We start from the raw sequence: 22,909 nt of genomic DNA, 5'->3' as shown, positions 1-22,909 counted from the left end.
AAGAATAACAGAAATGGCGCGAATCCATGACATTATTCGGCCAAATGCTTTTTCACCCTGAAATCATAATTATATTACGCCATGGCAGCGCCGAGTCCCAAATACGACGTTTCATACTTAAATTTCATTCAGACACGTTGGTAGGAGGGTCCTAAGACCATTATCCCAGACTTTCTCCTATAAAATCAAATTTGTAGTGTGACATGAAAGAATGTCCTTTAGAAGGAAAAAAGTGTATTCTTGCAAGTGAAGATACATCCGACATTGCATTTGTTGCTTTGAGGTATTGTTTAATTCTACTATATAGCAATTACAGATCGATTGACTTCATACGTAAAGTGACTATCAATATAAACAAATGTCTTCTTGGCTTCAGGCAACCTGATCATCGCATTCACTTTGTCGATAACATTCTATTAGCTACGGTGTCACTACTTGCAAGTTTGGTTACAAGTTAATATATGAGGTTATGAACAGAAGAGTACAGAACGGTACAGAACTACATCGAAATCATACATTAAATGTAACGGTTTAAAATTGTTGGTGAACAATTCGACTGACGTGAACGAAAGGCATATATTATGCCTCCGGCATCTGCGTAGAAAAAAAAACAGTAATTGTTACGATATAAAATGAAAAATTATGTTGGTCATTGTCTTCTTGTTGAGCAGCAAACTGTCAATGATTTCAACCTCTCTCTCTCTCTCTCTCTCTCTCTCTCTCTCTCTCTCTCTCTCTCTCTCTCTCTAACTGTACCTTTTGCGAATTCTCTCTAGACTGTACCTTTTGCGAAAAAGCTAGACTACAAATGCAATTCACGCATTGCTTGTCATGTCTGAGGTTTTTAGATTACATGAATAGCTAATTAAGTCCGCCTTTATTAATTCAAAGTCACAGACATTCCTTCTGATGGGCAGAGTTTGGGGACAAGCGTTCATTACTGTTGTCAACGTTCATTATTGTTGTCTACGGCATCTAATTCGTGTACTTCCGGTCGGTCGGCAAATTGTCCTGCACAATTGCATAGAATAGTTATGAGCCGTGCAAAGTAATCGATGTACTTTGAAATAAATGTAGAGTCTGATATAATATTTGTCACTTTTATCTGGTAGCTACGCGCTTTGTGTTATGCCAAGATAACAAAACACTAATCCGCGTTCGAAAGCTGATAAAGTTGTCATTTACGAGTTACATCCGATGTACTCACTATTTTGCGGCTTCACACACCGCCTGATTCAAAATACTGCATGCCAAGTCATTCATAAGATTATCGGCCTGCCGAATATGGACGCAATTTTCGTTACCTCCTTCGTTATTTGGTTCGTCTGGACTCCAACTTGTGAATGTAGCCTAGCAAACAGAAAATAGTTTCATTATGATAATAACCACACTATATTACCTTGTGTTAATTATTTACTTGAAAATACGAAGCAGTAAAAATTAAAGCAATAATTCTGAAAAGGAAACGTCCTGGCTAGCTAAAAGGTACAACTTTTGAACTTTGTGTGACATTAAGTATTAAAAACTCACACAGTCTTAACCCAAGAATGGAATACTTAAGTACAAATAAAAACTATCATATTGATGACAACCAAGTCGAAGGTATCATCAATAATGCTATTGTAAGCACCAACTTCGTGACAGTCAACAATGTGATTTTGTCCTCGCCATCATATTGTATTAAAAGTAATACACAAACACGTCTTGGTAAATAATTCTATGTATAACAAGGTGAGCCATCATATTCCAGAGTCATCACTGACAACCATCAATATCCAAATTACCAATAAATTCTAGATCAAATGACACGGTGTTTTAGCTACTCATGTTACTGTTCACTTTTACTAGAAGATTGTTTGATCAGGAGGGGTTCGCTTCGCTTGCCTTTTTTGAGCTACGACCACACAAAATTCTACCAATACTTTAGCAAGACAATTTTTAGGAACAAAAAAGTGCGCATTAACTCAGATGCATTTATAATGAATGTTATTGGCATATTAGGCGGGTAAGAGTCCCGTTAACCACGTTACAACAGCTTTTTTGTTATCCGCATGTGACCATCTCCACATATTACTCTAGTTACCTCATGACGTGTAGTCATGTTACATGAAAAGCAGGCAGTTGTGTTTGCATGACACATTATGCCAGAATGCAACACTTACCGCATACATTAGCAGAATTACGAGAAATATACCTATGTTATTAATTGTTCTTACCGCAGTCATTTCATCTATATTTATCCATTGGATAGAACCACAATTTGCTGGCGCTCGCTTTGTGCCAATCCAAAAAGCTGGTGTCGTTAAGCCTACAAAATAAGACATGTTGCGATTAATTTGATGTCTGTCATGCGAACTTTTTTTTCAAATAAATAAAGGGCATACCGGGGAATATAACACGTGGGTCGTTGTTAGTGCCGGGTGGATCCAAAATGCAAATTCTTCAATGGGAAAAGTGTTTGCGTACATACATACCCACATACCTACACATTACCTACCTACATATCTACCTACCTACCTACATACATACATACATACACACCTACCTAAATACATATATATATACACACCTACCTACATACCTAACTACCTACAGACAGACAGACATGGCCGCAGTATGCATGTGTCATACCAAAATTAATTATACCATCACAGCTTTTTTAATGATTTGAGTTCAATAGACCTGCACTGGACAATCTACAATATTTCTCAGACTATGATGTTCATTTGATACTTTCATCACTCAAGTTTTTTGATTCATTGATGTCGATTTGTTGTAAGTATGAAGTATGCCTACATACATCTATCCATCCATCCGTGCTTGCGTGCATACATACATACATACATACATACATACATACATACATACATACATACATACATACATACATACATACATACATATAGTTTTTGTTAAATTGCTCCTGCTGTGACTGCTGCGCCAATATCCTCGTGCTTCCTTTGGTATTTTCGTTATAACATAGTATTACTCTCAATTCAGTATGTTCAGACGATGTTGGAAATTGGATAACTTTTTCTGAAACTCTAGATGATTGATTTCATATATTCTTAAAAAATACGTTTAGATACTTCAGTATAAATTTCTTTTGTCTTTCTGTTTGGAAAAAAAATCAATATCTTTTTATTTCAAAAAACAGGTGCAACTGGTCTCCTTATTTTCCGTCGCATTATTTTGTATTGCTGAAGATACAATCAGTTCTAAATTTTGCAAAAATGCTACGTTCTTTCGCAATCAAACATTTTCTAAATCATATATATGGGAATTGAAATGAATGATGTCCGTAAAACTGCGTTTTCAGAATTATAGAAACTGGTCTGTGAGTTTGTGTACACGTGGGAAACGCGGTAGACTTCACTGAAAATTCTCCGAGTGTATAAATCATGATGAATCATGGGAAATCTCCCGTACTGTGCAGAGTTTTGTTTGTCTTATTTTACCTTTCACAAAATCAAATTCCGCCTGATCGTCCACTGTCACCAGAGACGCATTTAGTGCGTTGCATGCACACTGTGAGTCATCAAAGCTTTTCTTGTCTACTAGAACAATAAAGCAGCGTCCACAATGAGGTATTTATGAATTCAAGATCTGTAGCAGGTTTCATCAAATTTGGTGTCGTAATTTTAGAGTTAATGTTATATACATATTTACAAAGTTCATTAAATATGCAAATGAACCCTTAATTAACTCCAGACTACTAAATGCTTTACACCTAATTATATATCAGTCAGATCAGTATCTGCAGCGGATTTCATGAAATTTGGTGTAGTTATTTCAGAGTTATATGACTAATTACAAAACTTAATAAAATATGCAAATGAACTATTTATAAACTTGACACTGCCCAATGCCTCCACGTACAATTAGATGTACATCATATCAATATTTGTTGCATGTATCATCAAATTTAGTGCAGGAATTTCATAGTTATGTTACTAATTACAAATGTTCATTAAATATACAAATGAGCAGATAATTGACATGGCATTCACAGTATCATCATAATGTTCGGAGATTGTCATCTGTAAAAAGTTTCATGAAATTCTGTGCAGTATTTCTTGATGTACTAGTATGTCGACACTGTCATTACTGTATCCATAGAGAAAACATTACATGAAAAAAATGATGTGTCATAACTTCATTAATATGCAAGCCACACAAATCAAAATCTAACCAGTTCTTGCAATTAGCATATGGTACCTGTCTACCAAACCTGACTTGAATCTGTAAGGTGGTTGGAAAGGCTAGAGCGTCAGTTATAAACTTCAATAAAACTATTAAAATATAAAAGTAGTCAACATTCTCTGTGGAATAAAAAAAACTAGACATTTGGGCACAAAGGCATTGCAGAGTTATAGCCTGTTGAAACTTCTGAAAAACTGACCAAATAAGATAAAAGTTGGGGAGTCCTTAGTGTATTAACTATGGTAGAGGTTCCCTAGCTTTTAATAAAATGTTTGAAAAGGGAAAGTCATTATTTGCTGTTTTTCAGGAAAGTTTGACAAGGCGGTGCTGGCATTCAGAGTGAGTGACTGCTATTGTAAATGCCTTTTAGATTCTTTGAGTGTCAAAGAGGTGTCAAAAGTGAGATTAACCAAAAAAACTGCTCTATGACTTCAAAAGAGGGGTGCAAAAATGGCTTGTTTTCAACATTTTTGACAGAATAACAGTTTTTCTACATAATTGTATACCAATTTAATCCAACCTTTGAAATGAGATATGGACATGGAATTTTACAGCCTATTCACGAGGTTACAGATAAGATTTGTATGGCACAATTTTCCTGTATTTGAAGTACTTTTTGAAAAATCACATTTTGAAATTTGAAAGAATTTTAATAATTTTTTGATATGTAAACCCATGTAAAATCATAAAAACAAATTTTATTTACAAATCCTGCCGTACAAATCTTACAATAAATGGTGTCAACATATTTATAACTTATTTGGTAATATTAATACTATCCAATTATTATTAAATTCAAATATGTAAAAAAAATATGAAAAATTAAATTGTAATATTTACTGGTGTCATATTTCAAAATCATGGCTGCAAATATACAATTTTCATATTCTTTGGAGAAAGTATTAACTAAGGGAGTTATCCTGAAAATTTGAACTAAATATCTTGATTCTAACACTTGAAACTTTACATTAACTCTGAGAAAAGAATTGGTGCAAAAATAGCCTTTCCAACCACCTTAAGGCGTTTTGAGTTATCGTGTAAACAGATACATAGACACTATACACACTCACGGACAGACAGACAGACAGACATATGACATAAGCTCAAGTGTGTGAACACGGGAGCTAATAAACCATGAATATTCAAAATGAATTCCAATTATCCAAGATGTCCGCCAAAATGCTTGCTTCGACAAATATCGAGGTACATCTTACCTTCAAATGTCTTTTGTCTATTTTTAGGCCTGATACATAATTTTCGTTTCATGATATTGTTTATTGGATCTGCTTACATATTTCATTCAAAATTTGATCAAACATTGTCGTCATGTACAACAAAACGACCCGTAGCTGTTATATAAACCTCACAAATAGTAAATTTAAGACATATCTTACTTAAGGGAATTTATAATCAATCTCGATAAAAAAATGAAACATCCTTACTTGAAAATTATATCAAATTCACAGCCCTTTATTGTGCTTTGAATTCATACTCACAGCCTACGACACAGTTACATTTTATAGCACGCCACATGCTCATTTCGTGTTGAGATTGGTCGGAATTCGTCAAATGACGAGAAAAAAATATACGCTGAATCGACTAACGTGACGTCACAGGGTAATGTTTTTGAAAGACTTCCCTCCCCCGGGGAAATAGTCGTTGGAAAAGTACCCGGTAAGGTGATGATGCACGCAGTATCGTCTGCAGCAATGGCCGCGGCTTATTAGTCTTTTTGTCACATATTCATGTTGTTTCAGCTATATTTTGTATTGTATAATTTATTGTGTCATTTAACCAAGTGATAACGTTTGGAATAAATTAAAAAGCGAACGATTATTTACAGTTATTTAATTACATTGTGAAACGAACAGTCCGGCCAGTAACGACAGCCTTCGCCCAAGAGAAACAAAGCCAGCAGTGAGTCAGTCTAGGAGGAGGGATGTAAAACTCTTAAGTTAATCTATTCCGCATAATAAACAGTCTGGTGCTCAAAAGAGTCAATATGGAGCTCTCTGTGCTTAAAAAAGATTTCTGTGTCGCTCAGTGCAGATTATTCTGGGCTATCTACATATATATATATATATATATATATATATATATATATATATATATATATATATATATATATATATATATATATATTTATAGCTGGATATATCGCTGGACTCGAATGTATTTTAATTTTGAACTGACCAGTATGATGAACAAAGAGAGCAAGCTGTTTGTAAATGTTACGTTTATAGAGAGCACCGCGAGGCCGGCTGAAAGTAAACAGTGAAGATAACTTTGCTCGGTTTTTATTCAGTCCATCATCCAACCGGCAAATGCTAACTGACAGGATGGGGTACGTTCTTCCCAGCGAGTCCAGAGCTCACCAAGCTTGGTGCCCAACAGTGAGTCCGTTACGCTCGATTCTCCTGGTCTCGAACTCACCATCCGCTTACAGCGAGTCTGTTACCCTAACCACCGTCCTGCGATGTGGTCAAAACGTGATATATATTCTTTGTATACCTGAGAGTTTGAAAGGAGGGAACTACCACTTGGTTATATGGAAGACATCATTTTGACTAGTTTTTCACGGTGACCAGCAAGCGACAGAAACTAGATGGCAAACCAGGCAATACTCTCGGGTCGTTTGAAGAGCGCCATTACTCCTTCACGGGGTGATGGCGCTCTAAAAATGACTCACAACAACGCCAACCGAGCCGTCAAAGCGCCACAAAGAGTGCCGTATAATATAACAATAATATGCTGTCATGATAGAAAATTCGGGTTGCATTTTTTTGCCAAAACAATTTGCTTTGCTTTATTCTTTAATTCTGGGTACTCGCGCAATTAATTTGCACGAATAATATATCGTACACCTCCCTCGTCTTTCATGATTATTATATGTGCCTGAGTTATGGCAGAGCTGTGTGCCTTGTATACCGCCCCACCCCTGTTCTAGCAAAATTTAGCGTGCTTTGCACGCTTTCGAAATACGGACGATCGTAATAAAACAAAAGAAACTGCAGTAGAGTGAGGGCGCCTCCTTTTTTTTCTCCATGAAAGAAGCATGTGCCATAGTTATTCTTAAGGCCTTGCCATATTGCGAAAGGTACAATTTTCTTAAATAATTTTCACACTTCTCCACTTAATTGTTAGTTTTCATCAAGAAAACTCTATATTTCGCTATAACTGTCAAGGTAACATATAATCATAGAGATTTGACCTTGATTAAAGATGCACTACATATTATTTTTTCTTCATTAGCGGCCAGAGCACTTAGGTAATTTGTCTATAATTTAAATAGGTTTGCCAATAAGCACCATTTAGATGACTTTTGTCACTCTCTGCCACCTATTCAAAATAACAGTCAATATGTCGTCGGCTGAGGCCATGCCACATTTTCAAAGGTAGAATCCATGCATAGTTTGTGAATCGAAATATTGATCAGCTAAAGGGCGTGTAAATATTTCATTCTTTGATCGATCTGGTAGTCACGTGACGGCTAGTACCCATGGGGGCATTTGCCAAGCTACATGTACACTCTCTGGTTGCGTATTTCTACATAAAATATATGTGTGATACTTTCAGAAGCCAGTGAAGGGAGCTCAATGTAGTAAATTCAATTGTATATCTCAGTGAATGCAAGTGCGCATGAACAAAGAGCTGAACTTCCACGTACGCTAAGCCAAAGACTGTTTTGACAGGGAAAGCATACATTTCAGCACGCGACATCAATTAACATTTTAACACATGCGTTAAGGGGTAAATTTTAAATCAAAACGTTTGTCGATAGCAGTGATGTCATCGAGTCTGCCCTTCGGGTAGCTTGAAATTTCGGAAATTAGAAACCGCAAGAGTCATATAAATTCAAATGCGAATATTTCTTTAAACCACTCCATTCTGATTTTATGCTGAAATTGAAGCGGTGTGCTGAAATGCCAATACCGTGAAAACGGGAAAATGCCTCCGGGCATAACGAGTTTGTACGGCGCATGCTCAGGTAAGAGGCCCCAATACCATGATACAGTGTTGCAGTAGTAGCATCCGCACTGTAAGTTCTCCCGCCATCGCACAAGGACCCAGCGACGGGCATTTTATCTGCAATGACACAGCAGCTTGTTGCCACTCTGAGAAGAGTCTACACCAAGTGTTAGCGAGATTTTAGTGATTTCAGAAAACTCAAGCTGCCCATATACTGTCCTCATATGTCGCTTTAACAAAAAAGGGCTCATATTTTCTTTTTCGCCAGACTACATCAGCCGCGAATACAGACACACTGCAAGGTAAGTGTGTTAAATATCTCATCCATACCATCTAACATGTCATCGGGGAAAGTGACGTGAGGCGAAGCGTAGCCTTGGAACGTTGTCCAACTGACGGCGCACCACCGCGGCCTAAGGAGCGCGACGACAAGACGAGTGTTTTCTAGTCTCCTTCTTCACCCGATGTCTGTCAAAATGGAGGTCCTAGAAAACGAAACGGCTTCGCAATTTCGATGTCGTCTGTTATGGCGGTCAAATAGCTCGCCGCTGCCAAACACAAAGCTGAGCCACTGATGCATCATACGAGGAATTTGGGTAGCTGCAAATCTCGGACGCGCATTACTAAATCCAAGGACATTTAATTACACAGGGCACAAAGGGGCAAACTAGCGAGCGATTATCCTTGTGCTTAGGTTTTACATGTATTTGGGTATTCAATTGTGTTGCCAGGTATCATAATTAGTGAACTGACGACAGCATAATGTCAGGTTTGCTAAATGGCTTCAACAAACTGGTAATAGGTTAATGACATTATACATGATAATGAGCGATTGTGATCCCTTGGACATGATTCCAGTCCTCACATTATCTCATTTCTGCCAGTAACAATTTAAACAATGATTTAATTCGCCTTGAAATGTGTATTACTGTAATCCAATTAATATACCGATGGCCGCAGCATGCATGTCTCATACCAAATTGAATCAAAACATCACAGCATGCATGTCTCATACCAAATTGAATCATAACATCACAGTTTTTTTTCAATTATTAAAGTTCAATAGACCAGCACTGGATAATCTATAATATAGTTTCTACTTGGTTAATTTATGTCGATTTATTGTAAGTATGCCTACATCCATCCATCCATCCATCCATCCATCCATCCATCCATACATACATACATACATACATACATACATACATACATACATACATACATACATACATACATACATACATACATACATACATACATACATACATACATACATACATACATACATACATACATACATACATACATACATGTACATACATGTACATACATGTACATACATACATACAACCCACGAGCAAGCACAGGTACTATATTTTCTACCTGCATTTATGCCTAATCTCAGTCCCAGTAGAGTCAATGCACAAATAATATATACAACCATGCTACATCCAAAATTCATTATAAGAGATCCGCATGCCACAGTTTCTTTCAATGTTTCTTTGTGATTCAATTTGTGCATGCAATAAGTTAGCGTTGAAAAAAGAGCCTAGCTTACAAAAGCTGTTCAATGTTCACTCTTCGGACGTGTTTTCTTGACAACAGCATGCACCCGATAAATCAGCACAACTATCGGTTGAGACTCTTGTGTCGGAGTGTTTGGGATCGCAAGGAACAGAATTTCGTGACATTTCAGACTCAAGTTCGTGTCAACTTGTGAATGCTTACAGCGTGTACTGATAGAAGCGATTCCCCATGCAAAAGAATCGATTACATATCTGTAAATGATAAAAATGACCGCAATCGAGCATCAGTGATGCTTAAAATAATAATGCTTATGTACTAAAATACATAATGCGACTATCTGAATGCAAACTAAAAAAAGACACGATAGCAATGTGTAAAATGGTGTGTAAAAGTTGGTCCAGTTCCTTCTCGTAATAATGGGCTCTCTTAGCAATAGCCTCTAGATAGGGGCCATCAAAGTGTTCTTAATGAGGGGTTCCCTTTTCGGATATCACATTGTACTGATACATACATTAATTTAAACGGAGACGCCACACCAGGGTCAAGCTTCAAGCTAAATCTAAAAATTGAATTTCTGTAACTTGGGGTATATTTTTTTCAGAAACAGTATTGCATTAGAATTTCGATTCAGTGTTTGCATTAGGCCTAGTATTCCGATAGTGAGTCATAACGGATCACTCCAACCCATGCTGCATGAACATACTCGTGACTTCAATGCGAATGCAATGAACTCACGCCATACTGGTTAAATGGCACGTGCCCGCTCCGAGGGATTGCTAATTCCGACAAAGAAATACCTCAATTATGTATGATAATCTTCTTGTGCGTAAATTTCGTAATTCATTAATTTCAAGAACGATGAGCCGCTGTGAGTTAATGCCGCTGATTGTCCAGGGTCCAATGACGTAACAAGAGTGAATAATCCGTGTACGCTAAAATGCCAACAATGAAGAATCAGCTTTGTCACTTTTTGTCGTCTGCGTCGTTTCCATTGCATTGCCATGGCCACGTACGCGCGCTGTGTGTCCCGTTTGTAAACAATTCTCGGTTCCAGGCGCCCAATCTCAATATTTGAATCTGCTTCACCCCTTTTGGTGCGTAAACTACGAAGAAACCCATTTAAATGGCATAAACACTAATGTTGATATAATTTAAAAGCATATATCGATTTTGGGTACTATTCGCTCAGTAGTATTCGCCTGACGGCTCCCTTGCAATGTGTCACGCATTGTACCAAAATCGGGTGTATACACGCCTGCGGCAGAGGTATTGTTTTATTTTAAGAATCAGCGATGATCATTTCTTTAGGTGTCTTTAAGTCGAGAAAACTAAGACTTCTGACATTTAAGGTATGTGTACAAATTGTTGATTTGACGTGAACATTCACAATCTGAATTCATATTTTCCCCGGAAAGGATCTTTGGAACCAAAACAGAAATTTTACTTCAAAACTGATTCTTGTTGTTATTGTTCATCAGCAAAATTGATCGATATATCATGACACAAATACTATTTATATATCTAGATATAATATGACATGGAAAATGGTTGTCAAGGGTTATATTGAAATATTGAATTGGCAATAGCGATGCTCGTATTGAAACATTCAAGGAAAACTAAAGTACACAATGCCTAAAACAGCAAGAAGCTTTCAACCTAATGAACAGAGATGACGGGGCCCAGGGCGAGTGGATTGCATTTAAAGCCTATTAAGACCGGCAGACAAACGACGCCTTTGTCGGACTTCTGAACCGACAGTTTTATCACATTGCCGTTTGATCCTGGCTAGGGAGACACGAGACGTATCGATCTGATGAGGGAGAATTCTGAAACAGTTTCTAAAAGGAGCTTTCGGATTAACAATGGCAGAGTATTAAAATGGTTATCTGGGCAGTAGCGAAGACTCTAACAGTGCTCATACTCTGCCCAATACTCAATTATCAACAGCAACCTGGACACGTGCGTGGAATGACCTTAATGAGGAAGGCGCCTCGGGAACACACATTCGTACCTTCAAATTTTCGCAATCCTTTTCTGATCTACTATTTGTTTGGACCCATTTTAAAGCTCTTGGTGTAAGAAAAGTTTTCACCGCCCTAGATTTTCGAAAATCCGAAATTTCATTTTTCTCCACGGAGTTAAGGCAAGGATGGCGCCCATTTTGAATTACATTGTATCGGTAAATCTCGGGTAATTTGTTTCTCGAGTACCAATATTTGCACGATGACCCACAATTTTTATTCTTGATTTTCAAAGCGTGTTTTTTTCAGGAAAATTTGACAAAAAGTTTAAGTCTTTCACTTTCGAGGCACATACTACCTTAAAAGACGTTGCAACACGTTTTATGCCCTAAAGGTATAGCAGGCATCTGGTGGGAAGGAAGAAAAATTACCATCCTATTGAGCAAGGTTTTTCACCAAAATGCCTGACAACCCCTTACATCTAATACAAGCCACTGATCATCGACACACTTCATTGGCGTAGATAAAGTTTACCAGACAGAAATATAGGAGTTTCACCTACCAGCTATCTTGTAAATAGACAAGCGGGTTAACACAGATGCTGGTCGTTGGTTATGATTAAATAATCAAGCAATTATTGTCTTCGATATGGATTCTGCATATGAAAACAAGTTTAATTTTTGCAATTCGTAGAATCGCCTGTGAACTTTGTGTTACGCATAAAACAGTTATGGGTCATTTATTTCTGGCTGAAGAAGACTGTTATAATTAATTTCACAAGTCCTCATTTATCAACATCCCCCATAACAAGAATTGTATATTGAAAAAATACTCATTACGCAGAGTGACATTGGGGTTTTATACATGTAAAGAAAGCTTTTGTATAATTTTGTTAGTTTGGTAATTCACACAGACGCCCCGCATGCTCAGTGGCATCAATTTTTCATCTAATTATCGTTACGTATGCAGGCATCTGTTATTCTTACAAGGTAAAACCAATTTAACGCGCAGAACTTTCAATACATCACGTTGTTTCTTACTGTCGCAGCGTAGACACACTATAAAACACGTTTTTAATTTGAAATTGAATATTATTTGTGTGGAATCTGGAGTCTAGGCATTACAGGTGAACATAATTTGTTCGCGGTATTAAACTACAAGCATCAAAGCAAATGAAATTCTTGGTGAGTGACAGGCCGAACTCTTTAAAGTGACAGAATCGCTGAGACCTCAGTTGTCGCATTATTTTCGAATTAAGCTTGTTCGTCATTCGCGTACGACGCGCGTAGGATCTATCCCCTTTTCCTGACTTACGACAAATTTTATGACATTGGGAAAGTCTGATAATTCATACTACGATACTCTGGAGAAATATAAAAATCAAGCCCTTAATCATACGCTGATATCAACAGTTCCTATAATGTACATTAACACAAGGGAATAAATTGTGTATCCGATACCATGTACTTGAAAAAAAACCTGTGTGCCACAGCGATTCTGACCGTGACCTTCTCATTATCAAAGTCGGCAAAGAATGAATTACAAGATTAACCTTCAAGGATTTTTCCTTTGATTGCTACCGGTATATCTGACCGGGTGACCCTATTTCTTTGACATATGCTTGAAAACATTATGCGCTAGGACTTATTTGCCCACAATTGCGACACGGAGTAACAGTCCATATGTCTACAATGATAGTCCTAAACTTGGATTAAGGTATTGTCCTTCACACGTTGATTATCTTTATTTACAACGAAAAAAAGAATAAATTCACTAGAGATACTTGCCGAGGTGTGATTACTGCTGAGAAGATGATGATGTCGGAGATGATACCCCTTGTCTGAGCAAAAAAAATTGTGAAAAAATCCGTGTCTCTTTTCTATCACGCAATTGATGACAGCATAGAAATAATGCTCTCAGCTTACAAAAGTATGCGTATTAGCAATCTGAAATGATACGGAGTTGACTATTGATATCATAGTTGTTACACTTTGCGATATATATATATATATATATATATATATATATATATATATATATATATATATATATATATATATATATATATCGCGCAAAATGTAACAATTTTAATATAAATAGTCAGTCCCGAATCATTATATATATATATATATATATATATATATATATATATATATATATATATATATATATATATATATATATATATATATATATAAACAGTACTCTCTGTGCCCAAGTTCAGAGGTCGCCATAAAGCCATTATGGTGATAACCGGGAGGGCACATTGTATACATTTTGTGTTTATATATATATATATATACATATATATATACATATATATATATATATATGTATGTAATATATATATATATATATATAATATATATATTATATATATATATATATATATATATATATATATATACATATATATAGATATATTTTTTTTCACAAATTACTTCAAGGACAAAGTAAAGATATCTGTTACTTAAGTTTTATGCATCCTGCAATCATAATGCAGGATGCATGAAACTTAAGTAACAGATATCATTACTTTGTACTTGAAGTAATTTTGTGTTTTTATTTATAACGCTCTGCTTTAGCATCAAGCACTGTAATTTCCCACGAGGACATCTGTATACTGATATATATATATATATATATATATATATATATATATATATATATATATATATATATATATAAATGTCACAAATATGATTTCATTTAAACCACTAATCATTGTACATATTATGAAATATTAATTACGTAATGTAGATAAGAGCTTACGTTTTGAGTTAGCAAAATAATCAGATAAACTAATGCAAATCTTTCTAATTACTATGAACTGACATAATTTAATTGTAAGTATGTCACGCGTCCTACTTTCCTTTGGAATTATGCTTCCTTCTCTTGGAAGTCGTGTCTGGGATTGGTAATGTAGCTGGGCTTCGAATTGTATCATTGTTATCATATGAAATGTGACGCGGGCAAAGAATTGAATTTCAACGATTGCACAGTTCGCAAACTGATAAGATACAACTGTCTGTCAGTCTGTTATGCCTGGGCTTTAACTCCTTCAAGATGATAAAAATCAGACGACGAGTGGAATACGTACGTAAGTATTGCGGCTGTCATTTGTGTAAACGATATATCGCGAAACGTCATTTTATTGGTGCAGCAAACATTACTTGGCGCCAGTCAGCCTGCACGGGTTTCGGACAACACGTCTGGGTAATTAGTCGCAAACATGTGCAAAATGATTGGCTTAGATTGAAGATGAACATATGGATGTTCCGTTTTGATCGTCTCTAACCTTTTGGCCCCAACGAAAGTGTAATGCCTGTTTATGGTTCATAAAATACGGGATTTCACAATATTTCATTTAATGTAGGAAAACCGTATCGTGTTTGGCTTCCCCGTTATCTAATGTTGCATATGAAAAATGACAATTTTGATGTATGCTGCAAGTTATAATCGTTTTGGTCATTGCAAACAAGATGTGGTATTCCGCCTGTCTACGGCAACATGTTGCTCTTTGGCGTTATTACAGTTCAGTTTCTCCAATAGAAGAGTTGAAGTGTGAGGTCGTTGAGACACATCAACAGAGTATTGGATTTAGGTCTTCGAAGTTAAAGCACTCTTTTTTATCTTTTGTATAGAACTTACATACTCGGGGCATAGGAGATGGAGCGGCAGCGGCGATAGCAATATAGTCGAAGTATAAGTTTTTAAACAATACGTTGAAAGCGTGGCTTTGATCATTACTTATGAATTAAAGATAAAAGAATTCATCGAAGCATAAATATTATTGTAGGTCTCAAAACAATTATACGAGCTACAAATTTACATGTTACAAAAAGTTATTCATGACTGGCACGATACAAAATCACCCCATGAAACACTCTCATTCATTCAAAATATTCATCAATCAGGATCTAGACAAAGTCGTAAAGCACGCTATAGCTAACAACTGAGTCACTTACAGGAACGTGCTCGTAAAACGCAATCAATACCTTCGTGACTCCAGTGTCAATGGTGTATTATGCAAATTAAGCTGCTCTCCACATTCGTTAAAAATATTTAAACATTTGTTGTCTTCGTCGACGCACAAAATAACTCCTAATTATCCTACTAATTATATAGCATTTGCTGTTGTGTCAATAGCAACTTGGTATATGACCCTTGATGTAAAACATCGGGGGAGGGGGGAACACAAAGGAATTAGTTAATTCTGTAACACTTTCCGTCTCTCTAGCAATGCGTCCCGCAATGTCCAATCAACATATGGAAATTTAAAAGAAAGAGAAAATGTTTTATATATAGATGCTGTTGTTCTGTAGATAAAAATTCAAAGACTATCCTTTTAAGCGATATTTTGATGTCTACAAGGTTGATTCTAACAAATTGAAAAGAACTGCTGCTGGCGGACCTTTAACACATTAATCATTTCAGCACCAAAGTCAATTTGGTCGTCTCTATAAAATATACTTCAGTCAATTTTTTTTTTCAAATTTTTGTAAAACTTTTGATAAAACATGTAGCCAATAAAATGTGATATCTATTGTCCAAAATTATCAAAAAAATACAGATAAAATATAAAAATTGGTAAAATGTTGCACTAAAGTTTTGGAGAGAAAAATTGCAACACCAAAAGGGATAGTCACCTTGGTTTGATCATAGACCCTCGAGGGTCTATGGTTTGACCAAAATCCATTGTTATCAATGCTGAGTGTGGACCAATTTACTGGTAATTAGGGATGGGCAGGTTAGATATCTAGCTATCAACCAAATCCATCAAGATTCAAAGACACCGGCTTTCTTTAAGTAGTGAGAAGATCGTGACATTGAAAGTAGAATAGTGACTTTAACTTTCAAGGTATTTGTGTGTGCGATTCGGGTATTTGTTTTCTTGTTATTTTTTTATTTCGGCCATTTTTTGTTTTTCATTTATTTCGAACAGTCTGTTACCGAGTGATAGAGCTTTAGTTCATTTTATCACATATCGTGACCTCTGAACTCCTGAGTTGATCTTGCAATCCAGGGCAGTATTATGCTCGCTTCGATCGGCGATTGTAACCTACCAAAGCGTGGGACGGTAATCCATAAATGATGTATAGGTAATTTTTACGAGGTATTTGAGCTTATGTAAGTCTCCCTTGAAGCAAATTGGCATTAAATATTCGTGATAAAATGCTATTCTTTTGCAAAGAAGATACGTTATGTAAGCTTCAATTTATTCACATATTCTGTCTGTGGATGTTTGTATCTTGAAGATGTACAAATTCGGCTTGACGTATGAGTACCTATCTTTTGATGCATGTTTATTGCACAACGCGTAGTCACACCTCTTGGCATGTAGGCCTAAATCAAAGACCCACGTTTCGACACACTTGAGAGATAGTAACACAACGCAGAGAGGTATGGGTAAGCCAAAGAGGTGTGTGCCTTTGGCATTGTGCTGCAGGCTTCACGTCGGACCCAGACTATGCTTGTTGAAAAACACCGAACCTGGATTTCGATATCAAGGGAGCATGCAGGCGACAACTTGAAGAAGTTATAACAAGCAACTTATTAATTAAGGTAGAATGCGCGTCGGGGGATGATTGTTGGTCTCTCTAACTTTTATAATCTTTTTTGATCCACCACTTGTGGGGGTTTATTTTAAAGGTCTTGGTGTAAGGAAGATCTTTATAGTCTTGGTTTTTCAAAAATCCCAACTTTATATTCTTCATAAAGTTAACACAAGGATGGCGGCCATTTTGAATTTCAAAGATTGGTAAATCTTGGGTAATTGTCTCTTTTGTACAAATACTTGCTCGATTACCCCCGATTTGTATGCTTGATTTTGATACAGAATGTTTGAAAGATTTTTTGAGGAAAGTTTGAACAAAAGTTTGAGTCTTTTATTTTCGTGGCCTGAACCACCTTAAACAGTAAAATACCATTTTGTTGACGTAAATCCATATACTCATGAACAATACACAACAAATATTCCTGTACGCGAACATCAAGCAAATATTTCTTTTTATTTCTCCCTTTTGGCCTCATTTAACCCTCATAACCATTTATGGATTTACAGTGTAAATGCAGCAACAGGTAAACCAACATACTTAGCCTTGACCCCTGCATGACATAGCCCGGCGTTTATTTTTCCAATGACAGAGAGATGCAACAGTCAACGATGTGGTTCACGTCGAATTCCACTGAATTGAAATGATTTACACAATTAAGTCGTCCTTGGAGTTAAATGATTAATTTGTAACCGTTTTTTTCTCAAACTAACTAAAGTGAATAATATCGATCACCGTCGTACATATCGACATGATACTGTTTGCAGGGGCCGTGACGGTGGCTACTTGCGCGCGTGACGTAGAGGGTTCACGTTTCACGCGCCGATTGAATCGTTTGTTTATGCAGCAGCACACACGACGAACAACAGTTCACAGAAATCGTATAGCAAACGCAGACAAAGACAGCAAGTCACATTCTATACAGATATGATACTTCAATCTGAAAGTGACGTCACTATATTAACTGAAAAGCTTAATAGATCATACCTACATCTAAAGGACAATGTAAAAATTTCAGTTATAAAATATAAGCTTCTTGTCGGCATCTTTTAAAACACTGTCGACTTCTGACATCTGTGCCAGTCGCCTTTCTCTAAAAAGTAATCATTTTAACAGTCGGCTTCTTTCTGATTTTATTTCATGTGTCATTACAGGTAATCTGCCAATAATCATGTATTTATCTTCCAATTCGGTAAAACTGTGTCAGTTACCTGGATTTTGTACAGAGTAATCTAAGAACTACATCTTGGTTTTTCTGTAATATCTATAAATGAGCTTGATTTCTCGAATTCCACTCTGTTGCGTAGTATCTCTCGCGCCATTGTATTTCAACTCGGGCACTCCTGAAACGGTACATTATCCAGCTTCGGTTAGCATGCAAGCTTCTGTTTTCGCGCCAACCATTCGACAACATCGTCATATTTGTTTTCGTTATAACGACCGCGTTCGTCTGTTTTTAACTCTTGAAATCAACACTTATGTTGAAGAGAAAGGTCGTCACGAGTGTCGGGATTGACTGCTATCGTGCTCATGTGTGAAACACGTGGTGAATATCAATTGCTTGCCAACAAGTCGGCGGTTGAATTGGATTCGATGCTCATAAGTTGATGTTCCGAAAGAAGAAACACATTTGAAATTAAAAGTGAAATATAACGCAAGCATTACGCCGCATCGTTGTATTTCCATATTTTATTAAGAAGGAAAAAAAAAAAAAAAAAAAAAAAAAAATATAATATATATATATATATATATATATATATATATATATATATTGACGTATACAGATGTCCTCGTGGGAAATTACAGTGCTCAATGCAAAAGCAGAGCGTTATAAATAAACAGATTACTTCAAGTACAAAGTAATGAAATCTATTACTTAAGTTTCATGCATCTTGCAATCCTCAGATAGAGGATCTGAGGATTGCAAGATGCATGAAACTTAAGTAATAAATTTCATTACTTTGTACTTGAAGTAATCTGTTTATATATATATATATATATATATATATATATATATATATATATATATATATATATATATATATATATATATATATATATATATACTCTGAGCTACGTCGTAATTTACTTGTGAAAGAAGGTCTTACATACATACAGTGCCACACATATTTAAATCAGATAGATAGATAGATAGATGGATAGATAAATAGATAGATAGATAGACAGAAAGGTCGGTAGATAGACTGCCGCTTTAATGATACATAATGAGTTGGGTTGTCGCGCAACAAATATGTAAATTCAGTGACCGAACGTTTAACATCAATCTTCCGTGATCATCGCCATATTTCTTGCTGGTTGTTTTCGCTGTTCAAATGTCAAAGGTCAACTCATCTCTGCACGAACGCTTAACGCGTAAACACTTAATTCCATAAACCTTTTGTATAATTACCGCAAATGACGTCTCGTTGTTATTTTTACGCGGTTACTACCAGCAGACTGTAAGCTGTGTGCCTACGGTCAGTGACGAAGTCACGCGTCACTAACCAGAAAGAAAGAAAGAGTTATATGACAGCGAAAAGAACAAATACGCTGGCATACAGTAAAGGGCCGACTTCTTTGTCCGATATGACGGTACGATATTTTTGGGTGAAATCCAAACAACAGACCACTAAGCTTATTCAAGCTATAATTTTTATTTGCATTTTAGATCACCTGCGCGAATTTTGTCATCGAAATTTTAATTACTGCATTTCTAATACATATCATTATTTCTTGCCAAGTTCCCTATTTTTGCTAGATAAGCCTAGTTCCTCGTTTGTTAAAGTTTCAAAATAAGATCCGACGGAATAGTCAATATGACAGCTATGGTAAACTTAGTTAATTTATAGCAACTTGGAAGATTCTACGGGAGCGTGTTTTCTTTCAATTACGTTGTAAATTTGTTGTTGTTTTATTCAGAACATCAAGGGATTGTTGACTTTTTCGAGCATTATATCCCTGCGTTAAATATGTGTTTGTCATTTCTCGATCATTAATTTGAACGAACCTCGCGACGGCAAAAAAACACTCAAAAAACGAGTTAGCGTGGATGATAATCATACATTTATCAAACTTATAGCAGCCCGTGTAAGGTAAGAGTGATTTGAAAGTCATTTTTCAGAAAGGACATCGCTACATTTGCCTCCCCCGAACGGTCGTTGTCCCGGGTAACTGTCAGCAGAGGCCAATGTATCTTCGATAACCTCACACAAATATCGGATCAAGCTTTAAAGAATGCTCTTTACATTAAATATCAGATAGAAGCAACTTGCTTTATTCTGAATCTCTCGTATTTTTTGACTCTTAAGGCGCGTGAATGCGAAGTAATTCAACAGTTTTTGCGGGGCCGTCAGGTCGCCATGGTGATTCAATTGTCGCCGCGCATTTGCGTCGGAATCAGAAAGCGAGGCTTCAATGTGGAGAGAAAACGCGCATGTCTCATGCCTCTTCTGTCATTATGTGTGACGGTTTTTCAAATGAAAAGCTTTAGATCATTATGACGTTATTATTATATTCACTTTGAATGGGATATTGCCTGCGTGCCCTGGATAGCGCTGCCCGCAACAAAACAGAGCAAGGCTACTTGATGCCAACACGGTGACCTATATCCTTGCAATAACGCGCGACTAAAACCCCTGTGATGACAATAAACGGAGAGCCGTATCAGCTTTACAAAAATCTTTTCTCGGCGTCCTCTGAAAATCAATATATAAAGCAAGTTTTTCCTCAACAAAGTCATGAAAAATTTTCAGAAATGTTTTCTCTGCTGTTTACGATCTCCCATGACACGATGATTAATTTTACTGAGAAAACAGCGTTAACGTCCTTCGCTGTAAAATGTTCGCTTCCCGGAAAATGCTGCAACGCATAAATTATTCCAGCTACACGTTGCATACTGTAGTTCGATCCCGCATAAACAACATGTATCTCGATCTCTCACAAACAAGTTTATTTATTTGCATAATACAGTAAATCAAATGCATTATTTCTAGTTTTTGTTGCTGTTGTTTTTTTACGGGATTCGTGTGTGCGCATCAATATTAATACGAATATCGATATCGTTCAATGCAACGTAACCACCCGATGAGCGTCGCCGAACATCGTCCGTTCGAGCAATATAGCTTGTAGGTGAACGGGTTCTACGCGCTATTCAGTAAAGTGTTCGACGTGGCTCTACCAAACATTTTTTTCTAATATTGTGAAGCCTTCGAGATTTCTTTGCACGCTTTCAAAGTAATGTACTGTTTTGTACATTTAGACAGGCGGATATGATACTAGAAATCCGTGTTTAGGTCAGTGACCCTTTTTAGTGTATATTTAATTATTCCGTACTACGTCCTGTTTAACAAAGTTAGAGATTGGAATTTCCGTGAGGACCATTGCTGGCAGTTTTTTAATACACCCCGACTTTACTTCGAACACAGACGGCATGTTATTGGTGTGCCAGTCAACTGGGATATTTCCTTTGTGTGGTTTGTTAGTAGTCTGCTTGGTCACGCTGACGGTGTGTTTAGTCGGCAGCCTGCCAAGGTATATCCGCTTTAAACACTTCGGACAAGAGAGAGATAATCTGTCTATCGATATGGACGCAATACATTCTTCGTTTTGAATCCGCGATCTAACTAATATTATAGTATCTGTAGCTCCATATGGCCTCATCCCTCTTAATGGCATTATTCGTTGGTCAGTTTGAATTTATTCAAACATTGCTATGATCCGCCCCAAATACACTAACTTGTTAAAATGCGTAATCATTTTAGCGGATTAACATAGGTTAGCATGCGCCTCGCAACTAAAAGATTCAAAGTTTTGGCGCGAATGGTACAAGGATACTCGAAAACAAGTGCTCTTTCATAGATCAAGAATAACAATTAGGAGACATTGTGCGATGTCTGCCTCTGCGAAAACAGACTGCCTAAAATTTATCCACGACTGAAATTCACAATAAACTTCGACGGCTTCTGTAAAGGGGACATGTAGTTTACAATTTCCCAAAAATGTACACAAGGGTATGTGAAAACTTCGTTTCCGGCAGCACCAGCTTCGATTTAAATTGGCAAAGTATTGTCAAAATGTGAGAGCCGCATTCTACTCATTAATCTGACAACACAATATGAAATAGTGTTGTGAAAATAGGTATGTTAAAGTCGGTCACTGAAACTTTGGAGACTTTTCTTTAACATTTCTGTTTTTCATCTGTACTCCTTTGATCATCTCCATAGGTTACGTTGAAATAACAAATATTTATGCTGTACTGCTAGATGTTGGCAGAGTGTCATTAATGTTGACGACTTATTTATGCATTGATATGCTGTCAACACATCAACACGAAAACAGTATGTTATTATTGACATCATTCATGTATAGGGACGGTCGTTGTTTAGTCAAATACTGTGTATTCCAGGAGCAGGCAAGTATGATAGACAAATAGACAGACAGATAGATAGATAGATAGATAGATAGATGGATAGATAGATAGACAGATAAATAGGTAGATGATGAAAATTAAGTAACAGATATGATTACCTTGTAATTGAAGTAATTCGTGTTACTATTTATAACGCTCTGCTTTTAACACCGAACACTGTAAGTTTCCACAAGAGCATCTGTAAATTGTATATATATATATATATATATATATATATATATATATATATATATATATATATATATATATATATATATATATATATA

General features: G+C 36.3%; 1 protein-coding gene and 1 long non-coding RNA gene across 3 annotated transcripts in view; one reads left to right on the top strand and one right to left on the bottom strand.

Annotated features, from left to right (window-relative positions):
• Positions 1–371: 371 nt before the first annotated feature.
• On the bottom strand, positions 372–3,581 carry LOC139124621 (uncharacterized). The gene is made up of 4 exons (XR_011549990.1): positions 3,459–3,581; positions 2,217–2,308; positions 1,208–1,350; positions 372–594 (listed from the first exon to the last, which is right to left on the bottom strand). It is a non-coding gene; the product is annotated as an uncharacterized lncRNA (long non-coding RNA).
• A 4,635-nt stretch (positions 3,582–8,216) lies between these two features.
• The window catches only part of LOC139129447 (adhesion G protein-coupled receptor B1-like), a 113,266-nt gene continuing 98,573 nt past the window's right edge, over positions 8,217–22,909 (top strand). Inside the window, exon 1 of one of the 2 annotated variants that reach the window (XM_070695078.1) lies at positions 8,217–8,474. The gene's annotated coding sequence lies outside the window, so the exon portion shown is untranslated. The remainder of the gene's footprint in view (positions 8,475–22,909) is intronic. The other variant, XM_070695079.1, reaches the window with a different exon arrangement.

This window comes from Ptychodera flava, chromosome 3 (assembly GCF_041260155.1).
Source record: "Ptychodera flava strain L36383 chromosome 3, AS_Pfla_20210202, whole genome shotgun sequence".
Classification (NCBI taxonomy): Eukaryota; Metazoa; Hemichordata; class Enteropneusta; family Ptychoderidae; genus Ptychodera; species Ptychodera flava.
The sequence above is the reverse complement of the archived record's forward strand: the minus strand, read 5'-3'. Positions and strand labels throughout refer to the sequence as shown.